We start from the raw sequence: 27802 nt of genomic DNA, 5'->3' as shown, positions 1-27802 counted from the left end.
TGTAGTGGCACTATAGATTAGATGGCTGGCAGTGTCCCAAATCCTACATGATTATCTTCGAGTCAGGAAACTTTCGTCACAATGGGTTCCTCACACTTTGGCAGATGAGCACAAGTGCATCCATGTTGAATGGTGTGAAAGAATATTGGTTAGATTCAAGGAAGGTAATTCTAGTTGTATTTCTGACATAACTCCTGATGATGAAACCTGGTTTTACCAGTTTGATCCAGGGAATAAGTGTCAGTTTACAGTGAGGATTTCTTTTTCTTTTCTTTTTTTATCTTTCTTTCTTTTTTTTTTTTTGCACAATGAAAATTCACCAACGAAAGTGAAGCACCCCCAAAGTGCAAAGTGTCAGAAAGAAAATTATGGTCACTTTCTCCTCCAGAAGTGGTCGTGTTGCACCTACTCTTCTGGAGTAAAGTAGTACAGGACAGTATGCCTACCAAAAGTATTTGGAAAGATTTCTTTTCTTTCTTTCTTTTTTTTTTTTTTTTTTTTTTTTTTGCAGTTTTTGCAGTTTTTGGCCAGGGCTGGGTTTGAACCAGCCACCTCCAGCATATGGGGCCGGTGCTCTACTCCATTGAGCCACAGGCACCACCTAACCAAAAGTATCTGGAAAGCTTCAAGAATGACAAAAAAGAACAGGACTGCAGGGACCACTTTGCAACGTGACAATTTGTCTGCCCACACAGCCAAGATTGTTTTATTTTACTTTATTTATTTATTTGCAGTTTTTTGGCCGGGGCTGGGTTTGAACCCGCCACCTCTGGCATATGGGGCCGGTGCCCTACCCCTTTGAGCCACAGGTGCCGCCAAGATTATTAACTATTCGGTTCCTGGAGTCCATAGAGACTAAACTTATAACTCATCCACCATACGGTCCTGATCTGGCTCCATGTGATTATTTTTTGTTCCCTACAGTGAAAGATCACATGCATGGAAGAAAATTCTCCAGCCCTAAAGAAGCAGTTCAAGCCTATGACAGTGAACTTAAAGAACTTGAAGAATATGAGTGGAAAGAGTGTTTTCAACAATGGTTTACAAGAATGAAAATGTGCATAGAATGTTGTGGTGATTATTTTGGAAAAATATAGTAATAAAAATGATTTTATGATTCTAAATTTTTGTGTATGTCAAATCTTTTGTAGTGCTCTCCATAATAATCAGAAATAATAAAATATCTTGTTACAAATCTAACCAAGGTTAGAATATTTCCATGCTGAAAAAATTGATGAATAAGAATGAAGGATGGAAAACTAAAATAAAAATATATACTTTGTACATATGTTGCAAGAATTAATATTGTAAAAATATCTATACAACTTGAAGGAATTACAGATTCAATGTTGTCCCTATCATAATTTTAATGGCATTTTGCATAGAAACAGAATAAAATTATAAATACCACATGAAATCACAAAATATGCCCATAGCCAAAGAAATCTTGAGCTTAAGAGGAGCAAATATGGAGGCATCCATATTTTCTATACATATAAAATTACATGACAAATCTATAATAATTACATACATATTATATTATAACAATTACATACATAATATTACATACATATAAAATTACATGACAAATCTATAATAATTAAAACAATATGGTACTGGCAAAAACCTAGACATATAGATCAATGGAACAGAATAGAGAGCCCAGAAATAAACCCACACATATATGGTAAACTAATCTGCAATAAAGAAGGTTAGATCATACAATGGAGAAATTATCGTCTCTTCAACAACTATTTTTTTTTTTTCTTTTTGGAAACTAGGATGTCTACAAGCAAAAGAATGAAATTGTGCCTTTGTCTATATTCTACACAACAATCAACTCAAAGTGGTTTAAAGCTATTAATTTAAGAGTCAAAATGTTAGAAGAAAACATAAAGTAAAAGCTCCTAGATCTTGATGTTCACAATTATTTTGGTAGGTGTAATACTAATTACAAGAAAAATAAAAATAGGTGGGATTACATCAAAGTAAAATAAATTCTACAGGGTAAGGGCAATAATCAACAAAATGAAAGGCAACCTGTGGAATGGGAATAAAATATTTGGAAATTATATACATGTATATAAAGAGTTAATATTCCAAATATATGCACTCTCACAATTTATGGACTCTTACAACTCAATAGTGAGAAACAAATAACAGAACTTAAAAATTGGCAAAGGCTATGAAAATATTTTTTTTCCAAGAAGATACATAAATGGCCAACAGATATATGAAAAGGTGCTTAACATCACTAATCATCAGAAAAATGCAAATCAATACCAAAATGAAATATCACCTCACACTATTTAGAAAAGCTATTATCAAAAGTGAGAAGATAACAAGTGCTGACAAGTATGTGATAAAGAAGGAACTCCTGATACTTTTTCTGGAAATTAAGTCTAGTTATTTTGGAAAACATTATTGAGGGTCCTATAAAAAATGAAAACAGAAGTACCATACTATCCAACAGTCCAATTTCCTGGTATCCATCAAAAAGAAATGAAGTAACTACCTCAAAGAAATCCCTACACCATTATGTTTATTGCACCTATGGAAACAACTTAAGTGTCTGTCCATGAATAATATGATAATGAAAATGTGACACACGTATATATAAACTGTACATATGTGTATGAGTATATATACATAGATGTGTGTATGTGTGTGCACAGGTTGTCCATAAAGTTAGTGTGCAATTTAAAATGGTTATTTAATTTATTATTTATTACTTTTTTATTAAATTACAGCTGTGTATATTAATGCAATCGTGGGGTACAATGTGCTGGTTTTATATACAATTTGAAATGTTTTCATCAAACTGGTTAACATAGCCTTCATGGCACTTCTTAGTTATTGTGTTAAGACACTTATATTCTACACGTAGTAAATTTCACATGTACCCTTGTAAGATGCACTGCAGGTGTGGTCCCACCAACTACTTTCCCTCTACCCATCCTTCCCTCTCCCCTCCCATCCCTCTCCTCTTTCCCCTTCTTAGGCTATAATTGGGTTATAGCTTTCATAAGGAAGCTATAAATTGGTTTCATAGTAAGACTGAGTACATTGGATACTTTTTCTTCCATTCTTCAGATACTTTGCTAAGAAAAATATGTCTCAGCTCCATCCATGTAAACATGTAAGAGGTAAAGTTTCCATCTTTCTTTAAGGCTGCATAATATTCCATGGTGTACATATACCACAATTTATTGATCCATTCATGGGTAGATGGGCACTTGGTCTTCTTCCATGACTTAGCAATTATGAACTGGGCTGAAATAAAATTCTGGTACAAATATCTTTGTTATGATGTGATTTTTGGTCTTCTGGGTATATACCTAGTAGAGGAATTATAGGATTGAATGGCAGATCTCTAAGTGTTCTCCAAACATCTTTCCAAAAGGAATATATTAATTTGCATTCCCAACAGCAGTGTAGAAGTGTTCCCTTTTCTCCACATCCACGCCAACATCTGTGTGGTCTTGGGATTTTGTGATATGGGTTAATATTCCTGGAGTTAGATGATATCTCAAAGTAGTTTTGATTTGCATTTCTCTGATGATTAAAGATGATGAGCATTTTTTTATATGTCTGTAGACCGTGCACCTGTCTTCTTCAGAGAAGTTTCTCTTCAAGTCCCTTGCCCAGCCTGAGATTGGATCACTTGTTATTTTCTTGCTAATACATTTGAGTTCTCTGTGGATTCTGGTTATTAAACTTTTGTCAGAGACATAACCTGCAAATATCTTCTCACATTCCGAGGGCTGTCTGCTTGCTTTACTTACTGTGTTCTGTGCAGAAGCTTTTAAGTTTGATCAGGTCCCAGTAGTGTATTTTTGATGTTGCTTCAATTGCCCGAGGTGTCCTCCTCATAAAATATTATCTCAGGTTGATTTCTTCAAGAGTTTATGGTTGGCTATTTTAAATTGCACAGGAACTTTATGGACACCCCCTTGTGTGCATATATGTGTGTATATATATGTACACCCTGTATATATACACATATATATGTGTGTGTGTACATATATATAATTTATATATACTATAGAATCTCTATAGTTGATCACCTTCATATATTGATGATCTCCTGAAGTTGACTTAATTTTCATACACTGGAGATGCACCACATGTACAAATCAGTACAGTAAACCTAGTTCCTTATGTCGACCAGTTTGTTACTTTCCTTTGGTTGGTCAATTTACAGAAGTTCTACTGTGTGTGTGTTTAAAATAATGTATTAAATTATATATAATGTTTTTGCCCTTAAAAAAAGGAATATTCTGCTATTTTAGACAACATAGATGAATCAGGAGGACATTATACTTAGTGAAGTAAGCCAGACACAGACAAGCAAATAATTCATAACCTCACTTGTTTGACAAATCTAAAACTGTCAAATTCATGGAAACAGAGCAGAAACATGTTTATCAGGGGCTCAAAGCTTGGGAAGTAGAGATATTGGTCAAAGGGTATAAACTCTCCGTTTTAAGATGAAAAAAGATTGGATACGTAACATATACCATGACAACTATGGGTAATAATGTGTATTGTATAATTAAAATTTATTAAGTATGTAGTTTTTAAGTTTTTTCCCAACAAAATAAATGTAACTAAAAGTGCATACATTAGAGTGATATAGAATTTCATTGGCTTCATAAGAATTCACATCTATCTACTGATGCTGTAGGGATTTGGGCAGTAAAAATACAAAGCCAAATCAAAAACTAGAAAATAGAATATTTTTATAAGTTCACAATAGAGATGTCCATATCTAAATAAGAGAGCTGACATAATTAAATATAAATTCTTTGGTTCTAGAAACTTACTCTTAGGAATTTATCCCATGGATGTATTCCTTATTTGGGGAGCACCATTGAAGTAAGATTCTTTTTTTCTTTTCTATTTATTTATTTATTTATTTATTTTTTTTTTTTTTGGCCAGGCCATAAATGAACTAATAGTTAGTATTTACAAGGCAATGAGTAAGATATAAAAGCTAACTAAGTAGACATTAATCAGAAGGAGTTTTCCCAACCAAATTATTTTAATACATGCTCAGGGTAATAATAATCAGATATTGCCTTCAATATTTTTCATATCTTTGATGGTTGATGATTTCTTTCCCTGAAAATTTTCAAAAGTTCAGTCATAAATGTTATTATTGCATATTTACACTCTCACTATTTTTTTGAGGTGTAGACAAAAAGATATTTTCTTATTTTCAAGCAATGAATCATAAGTTGGTCAGTAGTTTCTGTTCTTTCCTTTTCCTGAAACACTTCTTTATATATGAGATGGTTGATTGAGATGCTATCCAATCAAAACTTTCTTTTACTGAGGTAGAAGTTCCTATGTTTACTAAGAAAAATATTATAATTTTTAATGATGCAAAATATTTAAAAATATAATGCTATCTTTTGCTTCTTTCATATGTTATTTCACTGGACTTATACATTTCTAAACTTTGCTATATAGTAAGCTTTACAAACAGTGTACAAAGTCAATATATTCACATATATAAAGAGCATTGTCCTTATATATGGCAAATAGCCAATGCTTTCGGTTACAGAGGCAGTATTGTCCATTTGTTCTCCTTGGAACTCATATAATTGTGCAAGGATTTCATACATACACACACAGAATTACAAACATTAATATTAATATCTTTGTATTCTTATTTTTCAGATGTTAAATCCAATCTTATTAAACACTGATTTCATTTCTCAATGAATTCATACAGTATATACATAAACAGACCACTCTAAACCTAAAAGGAAAATGCAAATCAATATGTACTGAAAGGAAGAGATAGCCACCATGAAATAAACATATTATATGTGTGTGTGTACAAAACTTGTATCTATATATTTATGGAAATATTTATAATAGGCTGTTAAAAGTAGTTATATTGAGATGGCTGACTGAAGCCAGCTTTCCACAGAGGCTCCTGTCCAGAAGGAGAGTTAAAGGACAGAAATTTATCAAGTAACCTGGTGGATTAGAGCTTCACCAAGAGAGAAGTTTGAAGAACGCACATCAACCCTGCTGAGGTGAGCTGCAACACCAAGGATACAAACAAAAGGTACAAAATCCATCACCAAGTGGATGGGAGTTCCCTCCCCCATGAGAACTGCTTGGAGTGCCCCACAAACAAACGAGCAGAGTTCAAAGGTCCTCCCACTACACTCCATGGGAGAGACCCTCTAAAAACTGGACCTACATCCCCTACTAGGGTGCCATGGCGTATTCCTGCCAGGCATAAAACTGTATAAAACTCTATATATTCTCTACCTGCAACTCTGAGCTCCCAGCACTCTCCTCCACTCTCACTCTGAGGTCTGGAGGCCTGTCCCCCAGGAGTCCAGATTCTGGGGTGATTTCTTGAGGGCTGGGGAAAGGGCCTAAACTGCAGCTGGTCAGTGCAGACTCTGGGGCACAGGAGTGTGGAGAGGATGGTTGGCTGAGAGGGAACCACACCAGAGTGGTGGTGTTCCGAGGCGCAGAGCAGCAGCCGTCTTTTGGCAACAATAGGGCTCACTCCCGGATATTCTGAAGCCACACCCCCTGTCTCCCTGGGCAATCAGAGGAGACCGGGTATGAACTCAGGTGGCAACCACCATGGAACAGATCAAACGCAGGCCCCATGAGTAAAGGGTTTGTCTGAGGTGGTACCAGCCTGGGTGGAGTGAGGGGACTAGAAATGCACTCTCAGAGCCAGGAAGTTCCCAGAGTGGGGCTGACACAGAGGAACGCTTTACTGAGCCTAAGACGCACCGGGCCCTCAGGGGATCGTCAGCCTATAGACAAGGAAAACTAGAGGCTAGAACTGACAGGTAATGATTACAAACCTGCAGGAGCAAAGACAGGGCCTGAGGTGCAGGCTCTGGGAACTCAAAAAAGCTTCTCTTCTGCAGGGGAATTTAGCAGGGAAAGAAACAAATTCCGGCCAAGTTATTCTGTTCTGCTCTGACAGTAACATCAATCAGGGGCGGGGCTGGAACTGAATAAACACCCCCCAGCCTCCATCAAGAACCGGAGATTGTCAGGCCCAACCTCCCCCTGCTAGATAGAGGCAGAGCGCAGCGGCCTGGCTGAGCAGAAATAGATTTCCTTGTGATTCAGGCAGGTGCAAACCCCTGTAGTATCTGTTCACTACAGGCAACAGGGTCAAAGCCCTGTGGGACTATCAGTGACTGGGTGTGACAGAGGTGCAAGGTGGGGAAGGAGGCATCAATCTTCCCAGACTGATCTATTTGCTGGGTGGGTCCTCCTGACTCCACAGAGCACTGGAACAAGCCATATCTGAGTAGTCACCAGACCCATGCAATAAAGTTGCCAGAGACCTTTTAAACTCTCCCACCTAAGACAGGTGCTGACTGAGACAAATTATTTGGACCTTTTGAACTGAGCCAGTTGCCCAAGGACTATTCAGGTGGTGCCCTGGGTGTGTGGTTGTAGGAAGGTTTGATTTTCCTTTTCCAATTGTTACCTGTGGGGGGCGGGGTAACTTAATTGCTGGTATTTCTCCACAGCTGAGACTTCAACCCAGAGTAACTGTTTCACTAGGGTCGAACAGAGACCAGCTCAAAACAAGACAGAACCACTCAGCTCCACCACACCAAACAGGGCCCCACTTTCTCAGGCCATAACACTGTATGGGTCCTCAACAAAGCTCCAGGGGAAAAATCAAATGGTGTAAAACAATCATGGGGTGGAATCAGTGGGAAAACTCTGGTAACATGAATAACCAGAATAGATCAACCCCCCCCCAAGGAAAGATATGGCAGATGTAACTGACTATCCCATTCATAAACAGCTAGCGGAGATGTCAGAAATCAAATTCAGAATTTAGATTGCAAACAAAATTAATAGAAGGGAGGAAAATTTGGAATTAGAAATTCAAGGAGCAATTCAAAAGTCAGAATTGGAAATTTGAGGAGAAATTCAAAAGTTGTCTCAAAAATTTGACGAATTTACTAAGAATATGTTCTAGCTCCATCAATGTAAACATGAACAAGGTAAAGTCTCCATCTTTCTTTAAGGCTGCATAATATTCCATGGTGTACATATACCACAGTTTATTAATAGATCCGTGGATAGATGGGCACTTGGGCTTTAGTAAATGTAGAATATAATTGTCTTAACACAATAACTAAGAAAATGCCAGGGAGGCTATAATAACCAGTGTGATGAAAATGTGTCAAACTGTTTATAAAAAAAAGTATGGTGCCCCATGATCACATTAATGTACACAGCCATAATTAAATATTAATTGAAAAAAAGAATTTAATGAGTTTAAAGACAAAAACACCAAAGATTTTGATGCACTGAAGCAAGAATTTGCAGCCCTCAAAAATCTGAAAAATACTGTAGAATCCCTCAGTAACAGAGTGGAGCAAGCAGAAGAAAGGATTTCTGACATTGAAGACAAAGACTTTCAACGCTCCCAAACTCTGAAAAAGGAAGAGAAATAAAGAGCAAAAACGGCTCATTCTCTCAGAGAGCTCTGGGTTAATTCAAAGAAGGCTAATATCTACCTCATTGGAATCCCTGAAAGTGATGAGGTGGCCTCACAAGGCACAGAGACCCTTCTCCATGAAATTATGAAAGAGAATTTTACAGACATGCCAAGAGATTCTGAAATTCAGATAGCAGACAGTTTCAGAACGCCAGCACAATTCAATCTGAATAAGACATAATGCCAGCACGATTCAATCTGAATAAGACATCCCCCAGGCATATCATAATTAACTTCACCAAAGTTAATATGAAGGAGAAAATTCTGAAAGCAGCCAGACGTAAGAAATCCATTACCTACAAAGGGAAGAATATTAGAATGACAGCAGATCTCTCTGCTGAAACTTTTCAAGCCAGAAGAGGGTGGTCATTGACTTTTAATCTCATAAAGCAAAATAACTTTCAACCCCGGATCCTGTATCCAGCTAAACTGAGTTTCATTTATGATGGAGAAATTAAGTACTTTAATGACATTCATCCATTGAAGAAATTTGCCATAACCAAACCAGCTCTTCAGGATATTGTCAGACCTATCCTCCACAATGACCAGCCCAATCCTCTACCACAAAAGTAAACTCACTCAGAAACTTTTGATCAAACTCCAACTTCCACAGCGGTGAAAGGATTAAAAATGTGCAGTGGACTTTTGAAATACTCGATACCCAATATTTTATCAGACTTATCAATATTCTCCACTAATGTGAATGGCATAAACTGTCCTCTAAAGAGGCACATGTTAGCTGACTGGAATAAAAACTCAGACCAGATATTTGCTGCATACAAGAGACACATCTTACCTTAAAAGACAAATACAGACTCAGGGTAAAAAGATGGTCATCCATATTTCAGGCAAATGGTAGTCAGGAAAAAGCAGGTGTTGCAATTCTATTTGCAGATACAATAGGCTTTAAACCAATAAAAGTAAGGAAGGTTAAAAATGGTCACTTCATATTTGTTAAGGGTAATGCTCAACATGATGAGATTTCAATTATTAATATCTATGCACCAAACAAGAAGGCACCTGAATTTATAAGAGAAACTCTAACAAACATGAGCAACTTGATTTCCTCCAGCTCCATAATAGTTGGAGATTTCAACAATCCTTTGGCAGTGTTGGATTGATCCTCCAATAAGAAGCTGAAAAAATAAATTTTAGATTTAAACCTAACCATCCAACATTTGGATTTAGCAGATATCTACAGAACATTTCATCCCAACAAAACTGAATACACATACTTCTCATCAGCCCACGGAACATACTTCCAAATGTATCACATCTTAGGTTACAAGTCTAACTTTAGTAAATTTAAAGAAATAGAAATTATTCCTTACATCTTCTCAGACCACCATGGACTAAATGTTGAACTCAGTTACAACAGGAATCTGCATACTCATACAAAAACATGGAAGTTAAATAACCTTATGCTGAATGATAGCTGGGTCAGAGATGAGATTAAGAAGGGAAATGCCAAATTTTTGAAACAAAATGACAATGAAGACACGAATCATCAGAACCTGTGGGATACCGCAAAGGCAGTCCTAAGAGGCAAATTTATAGCACTGCAAGCCTTCTCAAGAGAACAGAAAGAGAGGACATTAACAACTTAATGGGACATATCAAGCAACTGGAAAAGGAAGAAATTTCCAACCCCAAAGCCAGTAAGAGAAAAGAAATAACCAAAATTAGAGCAGAATTAAATGAAACTGGAAACAAAAGAATTATGCAACAGATCAATAAATCAAAAAGTTGTTTTCTTCAAAAGGTCAATAAAATAGATAAACCTTTGGCTAACCTAACCAGAAAAAAAAATGAGTAAAATCTCTATCTCTTCAATCAGAAACGACAAAGACAAAATAACAACAGACTCCTCAGAAATTCAAAAAATCCTTAATGAATATTACAAGAAACTATCTTCTCAGAAATATGAAAATCTGAAGGAAATTGACCAATACTTGGAAGCATGTCACCTTCCAGGAATTAGCCAGAATCAAGTGGAAATGTTGAACAGGCCAATATCAAGTTCTGAAATAGCAGCAACCATACAAAATCTCCCTAAAAAGAATACCCCGGGACCAGATGGCTTCACGTCAGAATCCTGCCAAACCTTTAAAGATGAATTAGTACCTATATTACTCAACCTGTTTCAAAATGTAGAAAAAGAAGGAAGACTACCCAACACGTTCTATGAAGCAAACATCACCCTGATCCCCAAACAAGGAAAAGACCCAACAAGAAAACAACATCATAGACCAATATCACTAATGAATATAGATGCAAAAATATTCAACAAGATCCTAACAAACAGAATCCAGCAACACATGAAATACATCATGACCAATTTGGTTTTATCCCAGGATCTCAAGGCTGGTTCAATATATGTAAATCTATAAGTATAATTCAGTACATAAACAAATTAAAAACTAAACACCATATAATTCTCTCAATTGATGCAAAAAAGCTTTTGATAATATCCAGCATCCCTTCATGATCAGAACACTTAAGAAAATTGGTATACAAGGGACATTTCTTAAACTGATAGAGGCCATCTACAGCAAACCCACAGCCAATATCATATTGAATGGAGTTAAGTTGAAATCAATTCCACTCAGATCAGACACCAGACAAAGCTGTCGATTGTCTCCACTGCTCTTTAACATTGTAATAGAAGTTTTAGCCACCGCAATTAGGGAAGAAAAGGCGATCAAGGGTATCCATATAGGGTCAGAAGAGATCAAACTTTCGCTCTTCACAGATGATATGATTGTGTACCTGGAAAAAACCAGGGATTCTACTACAAAACTCTTAGACATGACCAAGAAATACAGCAGCGTCTCAGGTTCCAAAATCAACATTCATAAATCAGTAGCCTTTATATATACCAACAATAGTCAAGCTGAAAAAACAGTTAGGGACTCTATTCCATTCACAATAGTGCCAAAGAAGATGAAATATTTGGGAGTTTATCTAACAAAGGACGTGAAAGATCTATATAAAGAGAACTATGAAACTCTAAGAGAAGAGATAGCTGAGAATGTTAACAAATGGAAAAATATACCATGCTCATGGTTGGGAAGAATCAACATTGTTAAAATGTCCATACTACCCAAAGAAATATTCAATTTTAATGCAATCCCTATTAAAGCTCCACTATCATACTTTAAAGATCTTGAAAAAATAATACTTTGTTTTATATGGAATCAGAATAAACCCTGAATAGCCAAGACATTACTCAGAAATAAAAACAAAGCAAGAGGAATCACGCTACCAGACCTCAGACTATACTATAAATCGATAGTGATCAAAACAGCATGGTACTGGCACGAAAACAGAGATGTAGATGTCTGGAACAGAATAGAGTACCAATAGATGAATCCAGCTCCTTACCATTATTTGATCTTTAACAAGCCAACAAAAAAACATTCAGTGGGGGAAAAGATTCCATATTTAGCAAATAGTGCTGGGTGAACTGACTGGCAACCTGTAGAAGACTGAAACTATACCCACACCTTTCACCATTAACCAAGATAGACTCTCACTGGATTAAAGGTTTAAACTTAAGTATGAAACTATGAAAATACTAGAAGAGAGTGCAGGGATAACCCTTGAAGAAATCAGTCTGGGCGAGTATTTTATGAGGAAGACCCCCCCAGGCAATTGAAGCAGCTTCAAAAATACACTACTGGGACCTGATCTAACGAAATAGCTTCTGCACAGCCAAGAACACATTAAATAAAGCAAGCAAACAGCCCTCAGAATGGGAGAAGATATTTGCAGGTTATGTCTCTGACAAAGGTTTAATAACCAGAATCCACAGAGAACTCAAACATATAAGCAAGAGAAGAACAAGTGATCCCATCTCAGGCTGGGCAAGGGACTTGAAGAGAAACTTGTCTGAAGAAGACTGGCACACGGCCTACAGACATATAAAAAAATGCTCATCATCTTTAATCATGAGAGAAGTGCAAATCAAAACTACTTTGGGATATCTTCTAACTCCAGTAAGATTAGGCCATATCACAAAATACCAAGACCACACAGATGTTGGCGTGGATGTGGAGAAAAGGGAACACTTCTACACTGCTGTTGGGAATGCAAATTAATATATTCCTTTTGGAAAGATGTTTGGAGAACACTTAGAGATCTAAAAATAGATCTTCCATTCAATCCTATAATTCCTCTACTAGGTATATACCCAGAAGACCAAAAATCACATCATAACAAAATTTGTACCAGAATGTTTATTTCAGCCCAATTCATAATTGCTAAGTCATGGATAAAGCCCAGGTGTCCATCGATCCACGAATGGATTAATAAATTGTGGTACATGTACACCATGGAATATTACATAGCCTTAAAGAAAGATGGAGACTTTACCTCTTTCATGTTTACATGGATGGAGCTGGAACATATTCTTCTTAGTAAAGTATCTCAAGAATGGAGGAAAAAATATCCAATGTACTCAGCCCTAATATGAAACTAATTTGTGGCTTTCACATGAAAGCTATAACCCAGTTATAACCTAAGAATATGGGGGAAGGGGAAAGGAAGGGGAGGGAGAGGGGAGGGGGGCAGAAGGAGGGTGATGGTGGGATTACACCTGCGTTGCATCTTACAAGGGTATATGTGAAACTTAGTAAATGTAGAATGTAAATGTCTTAACACAATTACTAAGAAAATGACAGGAAGGATATGTTAACCAGTGTGGTGAAAATGTGTCAAACAGTCTATAAACCCAGTGTGTGGTGCCCCATTATCGCATTAATATACACAGCTATGTTTTAATAAAAAACAAAAATTAAAAAAAAGTAGTTACATTAAGGGCAGCACCTGTGGCTCAATGGAGTAGGGCACTGGCCCTATATGCCGGATGTGGTGGGTTCAAACCCAACCCCAGCTAAAAATTGCAAAAAAAAATTAGTTACATTAAGATTAAATAAATTCAAAATTCATGTAACATATTTCTCATTAGTACCTTCATAAGACACATGTATTACTTAATACAATTAAATGTATAAAACAAAATGAAAAAATTGAACTATGCATGGTATAATTTTGCCTGTAAAGAATATGTACATATGTGTTTACATGTGAATTAAAACACTAGGAGATTATATACCTAATATTGCTTTTCTTTTTGAAACAGAGTCTCACTTTGTTGCCCTCGGTACAGTGCCTTGGCATCATAGCTCACAGCAACCTCAATCTCTTGGGCTCAAGTGATTCTTTTGCCTCACCCTCCAGAATAGCAGGCACTACAGGAGCCCACCACAACCCCAGGCTATTTTTAGAGATGGGATCTTCCTCCTGCTCAGGCTGGTCTCGAACCTGTGACCTCAGGCAATCCACCTGCCTGGGTCTTGCAGAGTGCTAGGATTATAGGCAAGATCCACTGTGCCCGGCCCATATACCTAATTTTTAAGAGTGATTTTCTAGAATGGCAGTGTTATGGTAGAAATTTCACTTTCTTTATTCTGTTTGAATGTTTTGTAGACATTATGTATTACATAGTGATCTTACTACATGTATTTAGTCACAGTTATTAAATATTAGCATTCTCTAGGCAATGACATCTCTTTCTCCAGAGTTTATACAGATCAATTTATAATCTTGGGAGAATATGAGCAAGTATTTTAAGAACTTGGAGAAACTTCTAAGAGTAATACAATTATTTAAATGTATTACCATTTCAGAAGTAATAGTAAAAGCTTAAAATTTGCTTTGGAGCATAGAATTTCCCCTCTAATATTTGAAACACTCATAATTGTAGATTACTTTTCTCAAAAACTAATCCTAAGGGAATTATTAACATGTTTCCATTAATAATTAAGAGGACTTTGGATGAATCTGACATAATTTAATGGGAATAATTTTGATACCTAAAACCTTGATTCATACATTAAAAATACATTGAATAAAATACTAAACAATTTTTAGTATCTTACTTTTACTTACTTTATTATTTACTCTTAAAATTAACTATTTTAACTTACAGCTAATATTCTTCTTGTTGTTTCAGATTAATTTAAGGTACTAATAATTAGGTTACACTGTTTGCATTAGTTAGGTAAAGTCCCTCTTAGAATTGTTTTTTTACCCCCAAGGGTTGAGCCTTACACTGTAATGTTGTGCCCCTTAAGTGGGAACACCCCAATACCCCTTCCTCATTCCTTTTCCCCTCTCCTTCATTCCCCACCCCCCCACCTTGGATTACTTTGAGTTTTTCTCTTATGTGGGTATGTATTAGATGGTATATTAGCTTCATAATAGAATTGAGTACATTGGATTCTTGCTTTTCCATTCTAGTGATACTTTCCTAAGAAGAATGTATTTCAACTTTATCTGGGTTAATTCAAAAGATGTAAAATCTCCATATTTTTAAAGGCTGTATAGTATTCCATGGCACACATATATCACAGTTTGTTAATCCATTTCTGGGTTAGTGGGTATTTAGGTTGTTTCCACATTTTGGCAATTGTAAAGTGAGCTGCAATAAATAATCTAATGCAAAGGTCCTTCTAATAGAATGGTATTTTTTCTTCTGGACAGATGCCTAGTAATGGGATTGCAGTATCAAATGGGATGTCTAATTTGATTTCTTTGAGGACTCTCCTTACTTCCTCCCAAAGAGATTGTATTAGTTTGCAGTTCCCCCAACAGCATAAAAATGTTCCCTTCTCTCCACATCAACACAAGCATCTGCAGCTTTGAGACTTTGTGATGTGGGCTATTCTCACTAGATTTAGGTGGATTTCAAGGAGGTTTTGATTTTCAGGGATTATGTACATTTTTTTCAAATGTTTATTAACCATTTGCCTTTGTTCATCAAAGAAGGATCTATTCATATCTCTTGCCCAGTGGTATATGGGATTCTTTGCTCTTTTTTGTTGATTAATTTGAGTTCTCTGTAGATTCTAGCTATCAACTTTGTCAGATTCAAGCCCTGCAAATATTTTTCCCCATTCTGAAGATTGTATTTTTGTTTTATTTGTAGTGTCCTTAGCTGTTAGGAAGCTTTTCAGCTTAATTAAGTTACATTTGTTGATTTCTGTTGTTGCTATGGCCACTGAAGTTTTGTCATAAAATCTTTCCCTAGTCCAACGCCCTCAAGAGTTTTCAGCACAGTTTCTTCTAAGATATTTATCACTTTGTGTCTTATATTTAAATATTTTATCCGTCTTTGGTCAATTTTTGTAAGTGGTGAAGGGTGTGGGTCTAGTTTAAAATTTTTGCATGTGGTTATCCGGTTCTCCCAGCACCATTTTTTGAATAGGGATTATTTTCCTCACTGTATACTTTTGTTTGGTTTATCAAAGGTCACATGACAAGTAGATACTGGTTTCATCTCTTGGTTTTCTATTCTATTCCCCATGTCTATGCCTTTATTTTTGTGCTAATACCATACTGTTTTGATTACTGTGGACTTGTAGTATAGCCTAAAGTCTGGTAGGCTGATGCCTTCAGCTTTGTTTTTATTACTAAGAATACCTTTTGCTATATGGTGTTGTTTCTCGTTCCATACAAAACAAAGCACTATTTTTTTCCACTTCAAAGAATTATGTTGGTATTTTAGTGGGAATTGCACTGTACCTGTAGATTGCTTCAGGTGGACTAGACCTTCTAACGATATTGATTCTTCCCAGCCAAGAGCATGGTGTTTTCTTGCATTTGTTAATGTCTTCTGCTATTTCCTTTATTAGGACTCATAATTCTTGTGGTAAAGATGATTCACCTCTTTTATTAGGTATATTGCTAAGTATTTCATGTTCTTTGAAGCTACTTAGAAGGAAATTTTGTCCTTGCTTTGCTTCTCAACTTAGCTATTAAAGGAGTACACAAAGGCTACTGATTTGTAGACATTGATTTTATACCCTGAGACATTACTGTATTTCCTGATCACTTCCAGGACTCTTATGGTTCAGTCTTTGGGGTTCTCTAACTATAAGATCATATATCATCAGCAAAGAGGGAGTTTGACATCCTCTGCTCCTATTTGGATGCCCTTTATTTCCTTCTCTTACCTGATTGCTTTGGCTAGAACTTGCAACACTATGTTGAATAATAGTGGCAATAGTGTCCATCCTCATCCGGTTCCAGTTCTAAGTGGAAAAGCTTTCAGTTTTACTCCATTCAGGATTATATTAGTTGTGAGTTTGTCATAGATGGCTTCAACCAGCTTAAGAAATGTGCCACTTATGCCTATTTTCTTGAGTGTTCTTGTTAGAAAAAATGGTGAAAATTATCAAATGCTTTTTCTGTATCTATTGAGAGGATCATACGGTTTTTGTTTTTGCTTGTATTGATATGGTGTATTATATTATGGATTTGCATATGTTAAGCCAGCCTTGCATCACTTGGTTGAAGCCTACTTGATAGAGAAATAAAATTTTTATAATGTGTAGCTGTAATCTATAAATTATGATTTTGTTGGGTATTTTTTTTATCAATATTCATTAGTGAAATTAGTCTATAGTTCCCTTTTTTAGTTGGGTTCTTTCCCTGTTTTGGAATCAAGGTCATGTTTAATTCAGAGAACATGTTGGGAATGGTTCCTTTCTCCCCAATGTTTTTGATTAGGTTCTACACTGTAGGCACAAGCTCATCTTTGAAGATTGATAGAATTCTGATGTGAAGCCATCTAGTCCTGGGCTTTTATTATTATTATTATTATTTTTGCAGTTTTGGGCTGGGGCTGGGTTTGAACCTGCCACCTCCAGCATATGGGGCCAGCACCCTACTCTTTTGAGCCACAGGTGCCACTCTGGTCCTGGGCTATTTTGTCATAAGTTTTTTATTGTTTCTGCATTTTCAGTGCTTGATATTGGTCTATTCAAGAAGTCTGTTTCTTCCTGATTAAGTCTCAGAAGATGGCGTGATTCCAGGTATTGGTCCATTTCCTTCACATTGACATATTTCTGGGCATAGTTTTTTGTAGTCAGATATAATCTCTTATATCTCTGTGATGTCTGAAGTTACTTCCTCCTTTCTGTTTCTGATTGAAGTTATTAAAAATTTTATGTTTCTTTTGATGGTTAATCTGGCCAATAATTATCAATTTTGTTAACTCTTTGATGAACCAATTTTTTGTTTCATTAATTTGCTACATGACTCTTTTTTAAAATTTCGTTTGCTTCTGGTTATTTATTTTCTTCTACTAGGTTTGGGACTGGATTTCTCTTCCTTTTCCATTTAAGGTCATTCATTATATTGTTGTTGGGCTCTCTTGTATAGGATGCCAAGAGCCAGCTGACCTCTGAGCAAGTTGATTTGCAGCTAGAGAATGGACCCTCGGGTGATTCATCTGCAGGTACTCCTTGCAGAGAAAGAGCCCGAGCCCATGGTGATCCTTAGGCACACAGTCATTGTATGACACTCCCCTCACCTGTCTTGTGCTGTCTCAATAAAAGGCTACTGTGGAGGTTGCTCGGGGCTATCCTGAAAATAAGGTTACCCCGCCTCCAACAAGCTTGTACTTCTAATCCGCGTCACGTCTGGTTCCTTTCTGTGGCGATCGAGTCAAGGGCCATAGGGGCAACTAGGGGCTGCAAAACTCTCTTTCTGTTTTTTCAGATGTAGGCAGCTAATGAGATAAATTTCCCTCTTAGGACTGCTTTTGCAGTGTCCCACAGGTTCTGTCTTCATTTTTGTTATACTTACAGAAGTTAATGATTTCTTCTTTTATCTCCTCCTTTATCCAACTGTCATTCAGCAGAAGGTTGTTTAATTTCCATACTGCTGTGCATGGATGAAAGTTTTTGTTAAAGTTGAGTTCCACCTTTCCTTATGGTTTGAGAAGATACAAGGTATAATTAAGTTTTTGTTTTTGTTTTGTTGAGGTATGATTTGTGCACTAGGATATGATCTATTTTGGAGAATGTTCCATGGTCTAATGAGAAGAAGTATATTCCTTAGCTTGTGATGGTGTTTTCTGTATATGTCAAGTAAGCACCATTGTTCCAGGGTCATGTTTAAGTCCTTTGTGTCTTAGTTTAATTTCTGTTTAGAGGATCTGTCCAACTCTGTAAGTGGAGTGTTAAAGTCCCCTACTATTATGGTGGTATTGGATATCATATTGTTCAGATTAATTACATTCTGTTCCATAAATCTAGATCAGTTAATTTGGGTGCATAAATATTTGTAATTGAAATGTCATCTTGTTGCATTTTTAGCTTGACCAGTATGAAGCACTAATCTTTGTCTTTTTTGACTTTAATTGCTTTAAGTCCACTTGTATCTGCAAATATGATTGCAACCCCTCCTTTTTCCTGTTTTCCTTTAGCTTGAAATATTGTTTTATGTCCCTAGTATTGAGTCTTGCTTTTTCCTTCAAGTCTAGATGTGTTTCCTGCAGATAACATATGGATAGGTTGTGTTTTTTTTATCCAATCAGTCATCCTGTGCCTCCTCAGTGGGTTATTTGAGCCATTAACATTTATCAATAGAACTGATAAGTGTGGTGGCATTCTATTTATCTTATTTTGTGAAAGTCCATTGCTTAGTTTTGTCTTTTGTGTCATTGTGGAAGCTCAGTTTTGTTATTTAGTTTCTGGGTGCTTAGTTTGCTGGCGGTTCATTGTGATGGTCAGTGTGTAGAATATGTCTAAGTATTTCCTGTAGAGCTGGTCTTGTTGATGCAAACTTCCTCAATGTTTGCATATCAGTAAAGTGTCAATTCCTCCATCAATTTTAAAGCTTAGTTTAGCTGTATATAGTATTTTTGGCTGAAAGTTGTTTTATTTTAAAAGTTTGAAGGTAGCTGACTATTCTCTTCTGACTGGAAAGCTTTGTTTGATAAATTTGATGTTGATGTCACCCTGAAGGATGTGACTCTGTAGATCAATTGGTGCTTTCTTCTGACTGTTGCAGAATTGTCTCTGTTGTCTTGACTTTGGACAAGTTCATGACAATGTGTTTTGGAGAAGCTCTGTTTAAGTTGAGACAACCTGGGGTTTAATATACTTCTGAGAGGAGTATGTCAGAATCTTTGGCGATACTTGGGAAATTTTCATTCATGACATACTCTAGTAGGGCTTCCATTCCTCTGGGACATTCTTCTTCCCCTCTAGGATGCCTACAATTTATATGTTTCAATGTTTCGTGAAGTGCAATAATTCTCTCAGGGTACGTTCTGCTTGCTCTCTCTTTTATTCTGCCCCTTGAACTGCCTGAGTTAGCTCTAGAGGTTTATCTTCTACTTCTGTGATTCTTTCTTCTCCTTGGTCTAATCTATTATTAATACTTTTCACTGCATCTTTAAGTGTCTTGATTGACTGCTTCAATTTCTAAAGCTCCACAAAATGCTTTCTGTATTTTTTGTATCTTTCATCCCTTATTTGATTCTGTGTTTGGATTTCCTTTTTGTTATTTTCCACTTCCTCAGAAATTTCCTTCATCTTTTTCTATACATATTTTAATCCCCTTTCTGTCATTTCTATAATTTCTTTATCAGTGGAATCCTTGGCAGTAGCAGCATCATGATCCCTTGGGGTGGTTGCACTGTTCTGGTTTTCATGTTGCCAGAATTTTTCTGTTGTTTCTTCCTCATGATTGTTTTATTTTTGTCTGATTCCTTACCCCACTTTCTCCTTTCAATTCCTCGTCCTCCTTAAGTTACCTTGTCTCAGTCCTTAGATGTTGACATTTCCTTTGGTCCAGGACCAAAAGGAAGAGAAGAGTGAGGAATAGCAATGGAGAAAAGATTAAAAAAAGAGAAAAGGAAAGAGGGGGCACAAGGCAAGATTGACAAAAAGAGAGTAAAAGAAAGAGAGAGACAGGAGAAATAGTGTTATTCACAGGGGTGCTTTTACTTGCACCAAAAATTCCCAGTCTCTGAGGGGCTGGGTTGATTGTGTCCTTAGAGGTCAGGAGCACACTGTCATCTTGAGTAGATAGAAGACCCTACCTCCAGCAAATAGAGAAGAAAAACAAAAATACTATAAAGCAAAGCTAAAAATTTTGGGAAAAAAAGAACAAAAAAGTAGAAAAACTAGCAAAATAATCCTTACTAATGAAGAATGAAACAATGAAAAAATACAATTACGGGGGAAAAAAGAAAAAGAAAAATCTAGGGAGAAAAGTTGAAGAAGAATTTTTTTTTAAATGAAAAAAATATACATTTGTATTTTGCCTGTTGGTCCTCTGGGGTAGGAAATGCTAGTTACGATGCTTATACAGCTTTATAAGATGGAGGCTAGAAATCTATGTCTTGCCAAGGAGACCTGGTCCCATTCTTTCCCCTGATTTCTTTGTACTCAGTCCCCACAGATTGGGAGCCTGAAACTCTCATTAGCCTGCTTAATAATCATGCCTCAGTCATTCCAAACTATTTCCATTGGCCATGCAGTAGTTTTCCCAAGAAAAGAGTGTAGCACACAAATCTCCCCATGGGTGGTTGTCCAGTTTATCAGGCACAAGAACTAGCTTCCCACTAGAGCCCTGAGAGCTTATCCTGAAAGGAAGCTTTCCCACAATGGATGTACCCTATCTGGCTTGAAGTGTCTTGGCAAAGCCCACCAGCCCGAGGTGGCTATAGTCCTTTCTCCCTGATATCACTACATGTGGTTTCACAAAAGCTGTTTATAGTCTGCCATCTTCCTCCACCTCCAAGGGCAAATTAAAAAAAAATAACTGAAAAAGCGAAGCTAATGCCATAAATAAAAAGACCACTTTAAACCCTTTTTAGAAACAGTTATAGCATATTCCACGTGTACTTACAAGTAAAACAAAATGAGTCCTTATCCTTTTAATGATAAGTAAAACTAATTAAACCTTTTCTGTTTTACTTTTCTTGTTCTGTGAACCTTTCTGATATTACTAAAGAAGATATAGTCCATTAAATATATCTGAGACTACCTTTCTCTGAGAAACAATATGACAATAGAACAATAAAATGTAATGGAAACATGGGAATAATTAAAGGATATTTTTGATTGACAAAATGTATATTATTATTTAAACTTTATCACACATGAATTAATATCAGCACAGTACTAAATTAATGAAACCAGGTTCATGGTTTAGACGATTAACTGAAGAGAAAAGTATATATCACATTATTTTGTGCAGTAATGAAATATGCACTCTGTATAAATAACATAAAAGATATTCTTTAAGTAAATTTAATTACTGTCCATGTATCTGGAAAATAAGTGCATTTTACTCTCATTAGATTTTTAAGTGAAAAGGGAACTGGAAATCACATGACTTCATCATTAAATATAATTAAACTATCATAATGTGTTTTAAAAATCACATCTTAGAAATAAATATTTGAACATAGCCATACTTGGCAAATAGAGTCTATGAGGTTCAAAAATTAAGTTCAAAAACTCATCCTAGAAAACATGCTACATATAGTATTGCTGAATATCACTGTGATAATTGAGGTATTCAATTTTTATTTTGCTAGTCATAGGACCATATCTTCTATTAATATTTCACAGTATTATATTCACTGTGTGTTAAAATTTCTTCTAAAAAAAATTGTAAATTTTTTCTGATGCACACCTGATTTTAATGAAGTGGATTCACATCTCACAAAAATTTGTGGGGATCCTACTCAAAGTTTTTGATAAGAATGTCAATATTTCCTTGAATCTTCAGCGTTCTTCTAAAAATGCACATGAACAGCTTAGAGAGTTGAGCAAGATAATGAATTACAAGTTTCCAATGATTGGACCCCCTCCTGGAAACATCAATTTGAACAAAAAAATCTAGAAATACCCTGTGAAAACCAAATTAGAGATCAAAGTACCTCACTATAGCATAATGATAAGAAAGATGCATTAATATGTTTGTTAATCATTTGTCTGTCTTCTTTAAAGAAGGTTATATTTATTTCACTTGCCCACTGATATAAGGGATTGTTGGCTCTTTTGTTGTTGCTTAATCTGAGTTCTTTGTAGATTCCAGTTATCAAGCTTTTGTTTGATTTATCATATGCAAATACCTTTTCCCATTCTGATGGTTCTCTTTTCGCTTTGGTTGTTGTCTCCTTAGCTGTACAGAAGCTATTCAGTTTAATTAAGTCTCATTTGCTTATTTTTGTTTTTATGATTTCCACTGTAGTCTTCTTCATAAAGTCTTTCTCTAGGCCAATACCTTCATGTGTTTTCTCACACTTTCTTCATGGATTTTTATCATTTCATGCCTTAGATTTAGATCTTTTATCGATCTTGAATAAATTTTAGAGTGGAGAAAGGTGCAGGTCCATTTTCAGTCTTTTACATGTGGTTAAACAGTTCTCCCAACACCAGATGAATGGCTAACAAACATACGAAAAAATATTCATCATCCCTAATCATCAGAGAAATGCAAATCAAAACCACCCCAAGATAAAACCTAGCCCCACTGAGAATGGCCCACATCACAACATCTCAAAGCTGCAGATGCTGGTGTGGATGTGGAGAGAAGGGAAGAGTTTTAAACTCCTGGTGGGAATGCAAACTAATACAACCTTTTTAGTAGGAAGTACACAGAATCCTCAAAGAACTCAATGTAGACCTCCCATTGAATCCTATAATCCCATTACCAGACATCTACCCAGAAGAAAAAAAATAATTTTATCATAAGGACATTTTCACCAGAATGTTTATTGAAGCTCAATTTACAATTGCCAAATTGTGGAAACAACCTAAATGCCCACCAATACAGGAATGGATAAACAAGTGGTGGTATATGTATAACATGGAATACTATTAAGCCACTGAAAAACATGGTGACTTTACATCTTTGTATTAACCTGGATGGAGAAGAAACACATTCTTCTTAGTAAAGCATCACAAGAATGGAGAAGCAAGAATCCAGTGTACTCAATTCTTATATGACGACAATTGAGGCTATAGGCTATCAGCATACTCTCAAGCTGTGCTAGTCTCACTGTTCATGAGTTTCAAGTGCACTCCAGTGCTATGCCACGCCTAGAAGCCACAGGATTCTAGCCCAGTTCTTAACCTACATTAGCTCTCCTGGGTTTAGAACACCCTGCCCCCAGCACTATAGGAACTGCAGTGGTTACTTACTTAGGAATCATTTTAGATGACCCTGTCCAGAATCTCTTGGCAAGCTGACTGTGGTAGGGCATTCTTCAACAAATCAAGAATCTAAAGATCAGAATAAGCATCCACCTCTTCAATATACAGAAATTGACACATGACCATGATGATCAAAAGCAATTGTGGATACATGAAATCACCAAATGAACAAAATAAAGTGCTAATGATCAACCAAAAAAGATGAAGATATATAAACTTCTGGAGAAAATATTCTAAATAACAAATTTTAAAAACCCAGAGAAACAGCCCCCAACATGAATAAAATAATAAGTGACCAGAATGTGAAATTTACAAGAATGTTTGAAATAAGTTAGAAAATCAAAGCAAAATCTTGCAGGTAAAATCTGCAAGGAAAAAAATATGCAATAGAGAGCAGCAATAGCAGAATTGATCAAGAAGAAAAAAGACATATGAATTCAAAGATAGATTACTTGAAAATAAAGAGAGGAGAAAAAATGGGAAAAAAAGAATGAAAAGGAATAAAGCTAATAGGATTTATTTGACTTTATTAAAAGAACAAATTTTCAAGTCATTTGAGTTTAAGATACAATAGATAAATGCAAACAGGTAGAAAGCTTAACTTAAAAATATTAGTAGAAAACTTTCCAACCATGGAGAAAGATACAAATATTCAGATACATGAAGGTCAAAAGTCAAAAATCAGATTCAAGCCAAAGAAGACTACTCCAAAACATCTTATTATCAAATTCTCAAATATTAGTGACAGAAAATCTTCAAAGTAGTGATAGAAAAGAAGCAATTAGCATATAATATGGTTTTTATATGCCTAAACTTAGACTTCTAAACATAAACCCTACAGACGAGAAAGGAGTGGAATAATATATTTAAAGTGCTGAAGGGAAAAAATTAATGAATAATATTGTATTCAACAAAGCTGTCTTTCAGAAATGAAAGAGACATAAAGACTTTCCCAGATAAATGAAAGCTTAGGGAGTTCATCACTACAGTAGTTTAAGAAAGTCTAAAGGGTTTTCTTTAAGATGAAAGGAAATAATGCTAACGAGCAATACAAAAACATCTGAAAGTATAAAACTCACTGGTGAGTATAAGTACATGGTCAAATTTAGGAGACTTTAATACTGTAATGATGGTGTATAAATACCTTATATTTTTAGTATGAAGGTTAAAATATTAATAGGTTTAATATTTTAAAACTATTAAAAATAATAATAACCTTAAGAAATTGTTAAAGGATTTACAATATAAAAAGCTGTAATTTGTGAAATCCAAAATTCAAAACATGTTGGGGCAAAGTAAAAGTTTAAAGTTTTTTGTGTTAATCCATTCGTGGATCAATGGGCACTTGGGCTTTTTCCATGACTTAGCAATTATGAATAGGGCTGCAATAAATATTCTGATACAAATATCTTTGTTATGGTGTGATTTTTAGTCTTCTGGATATTGCGGTATATGTACACCATGGAATATTATGCGGCCTTAAAGAAAGATGGAGACTTTACCTCTTTCATGTTTACATGGATGGAGCTGGAACATATTCTTCTTAGTAAAGTGTCTCAAGAATGGAAGAAAAAGTACCCAATGTACTCACCCTTATTATGAAACTAATGTAGGGCCTTCACATGAAAGCTATAACCCAGTTACAACCTAAGAATAGGGAGAAAGGGGAAAGGGAAGGGAGGGAGAGGGGAGGGAGAGGGAAGGAGGGAGATTAATGGGATTACACCTGCGGTGCATCTTACAAGGGTGTATGTGAATCCTAGTAAATGTGGAATGTAAAGAAAGGTCTTAGCAAAATAACTAAGAAAATGCTACAAAAGCTATGTTAACTAATGTGATGAAAATGTGTCAAATGATCTATGAACCAAGTGTATGGTGCCCCACGATCATACTAATGTACACAGCTATGGTTTAATAAAAATAAATAAATAAAATAAATAAATAAATAAAGTTTTTTGTGTTATTTTTATATCTAATTTATCAGCTTAAAATAATCTGCTACAACTATGTGAAGTTTTTTAAGTTTCATAATAACTTAAAAGCAAAAACATTATAGATACAATAAAAACACCAATAGCATGGAATCAAAATATACTACTAGAGAAAACACTTAATCACAAAGACAGAAAAATAAATTAAGAAAGAATATAAAAAAGACATAAAACAATAAAATATTAGTAGCAATTTCTTGCATATCAATAGTTATCTAGAATCTAAATGGAATGGAATAAATTCTCAAATCAAAAGCTATCGAATGATCGAATGGATAAAAATACAAGATCCAACTATTTGCCTACAATAGACTTACTTCACCTGTAAAGACACACATAGACGAAAAGTGTAGGGATTGAAAAAGATATTCCATGTAAATGGAAACCAGAGAAGAGCAGAAATAGTTATGCTTATATCAGATAATATATAGACTTTCATTCAGGTGAAGCCTGGGACTCTGTGAGTCTTCATCCCTCCTTTTCAGCTCAGGGTGTTAGTCAGAGGGCATTAGGGCATTGATTCCAAGGAAGACCAGGATCCAGGGCTGTGCCGCTGTGTTGTCCACCCTCTCATTTCCCTGCCCCAAGTCTCTTGAGCCCCAGGGCTATTTTTTTCCTTGTCCCTGCCACCTCCTGGTCCCTGGCCCAACAAGATACTGACCAAAGTCCAGTGACAAGATAGTCCAGTGCCTAGTGTCCGTGCCACCCACCAGGCAGAGCCTGAGGAAACTGAAGCAGAGGTTCCCCAGTCAATCTCAGGCCACTCTGCTGAACTTCTTCTCCCAGGAGTACCAGAAGCATATTAAAAGAACACATGCCAAACATCATACTTTGGAAGCAATTGAAAGTTATTACCAGAGGTACCTGAATGAAGTGGTGAAAAATGGAGCCGCCCCAGTGCTCCTGGAACTGGCCAATAAGGTGGACTATGCATCCTCATTAATGGCTCAGCTTCCTCTAGAGAGGTTTCTACAGAAACACAAGGAAACTCCACCCTCCAAGTCTGTTATAAATAGTATGTTACGGGACCCTCCTCAGATTCCGGATGGAGTTCTAGAAAATCAGGTCTGTCAGTGCATTATGAATGATTGCCATTATGGACCACTGGTGAACTGCATCAAGCATGCCATTTGTTATGAGCATGAGGTCCTACTGAAAGACTTGCTTCTAGAGAAAAAACTTGTCCTTCCAGGATAAAGATCAGCTCCGTGCAAAAGATTATGACAAAACGCCAGACTTTATCATACAAGTTCCATTTGCTGTAGAAGGGCAAATAATTCACTGTATTGAAAGCAAAGTCTCATTAGGTGATGAATAGCCACCAGGCCTACCTGAATGACCACTTCTGGAGCTACTGGAATAGATTTGGGCCTGGATTAGTCATCTACTGGTATTGATTTATCCAGGAACTGGACTGTAACAAGGAGAGGGGCATCCTGTTCAAAGCCTGTTTCCCCACAGACACTGTCATCTTAGGCCACAGTGTAGTTTGACCCTGAAGATCCTGGAAAAGGAGCTGGGAGGAAAAGGTGAATCCAGAAGCAATTTTACTTTCCTACAGCATAAACTCCTGGCAACATCTGCCCTGAACTTCTACTGAACTTTTGTGGTCTCACCACTATCTATTTAGACAATCATATTGTGATGGGTGCCTGTAGTCCCAGCTAATTGGGAGGCTGAGGCAAGAGAATCGCTTAAGCTCAAGAGTTTGAGGTTGCTGTGAGCTGTGACACCACAGCACCCTACCAAGGGTGACATAGTGAGATGCTGTCTCCAAAAAAATCAAACAACAACAAAAAAACCCAGGGCTTCAGGCGAGGCTTGAGCTCACAACCTTGGCATCACCATGACACTGTCATATTAGCGCCACACGCTAACTGACTGCACCACTGGAGCCCTGAATATATTGTTGCTCAGCAGAGAATTTCAGCTATTCATAGCCACATAACCTCACTGGACAGCTCTCCCTTGTGTTCCATATGCAAATAGAAAGAATATTGCCGGGAGTTGTGACTGGCACCTGTAGTCCCAGCTACGTAGGAGACAGAACCAAGAGAATTTCTTAAGCCCAAGTGTTAGAGGTTGCTGTGAGCTGTGACGCCAAGGCACTCTACCCAGGGCAACATAGTGAGACCCTGTCTCAAAAAGAAAAAAAAAAAAAAGAGTTTCTGTTTCTTTCATCCCTTGCTGATGTGAACAGCCAAGAACTACAGATACAACTCACTCATTATCAGCATTTCTGGCCCTGTCAAACAGTTAGCTTA

At 36.3% G+C, this 27802-nt stretch overlaps 1 pseudogene; it reads left to right on the top strand.

Annotated features, from left to right (window-relative positions):
• Positions 1-47: 47 nt before the first annotated feature.
• Positions 48-27031, top strand: LOC128577044 (CDAN1-interacting nuclease 1-like; annotated as a pseudogene).
• Positions 27032-27802: the final 771 nt, after the last annotated feature.

Source organism: Nycticebus coucang, chromosome X (genome assembly GCF_027406575.1).
Source record: "Nycticebus coucang isolate mNycCou1 chromosome X, mNycCou1.pri, whole genome shotgun sequence".
Classification (NCBI taxonomy): Eukaryota; Metazoa; Chordata; class Mammalia; order Primates; family Lorisidae; genus Nycticebus; species Nycticebus coucang.
This window is presented reverse-complemented; position numbering and strand designations above follow the sequence as displayed.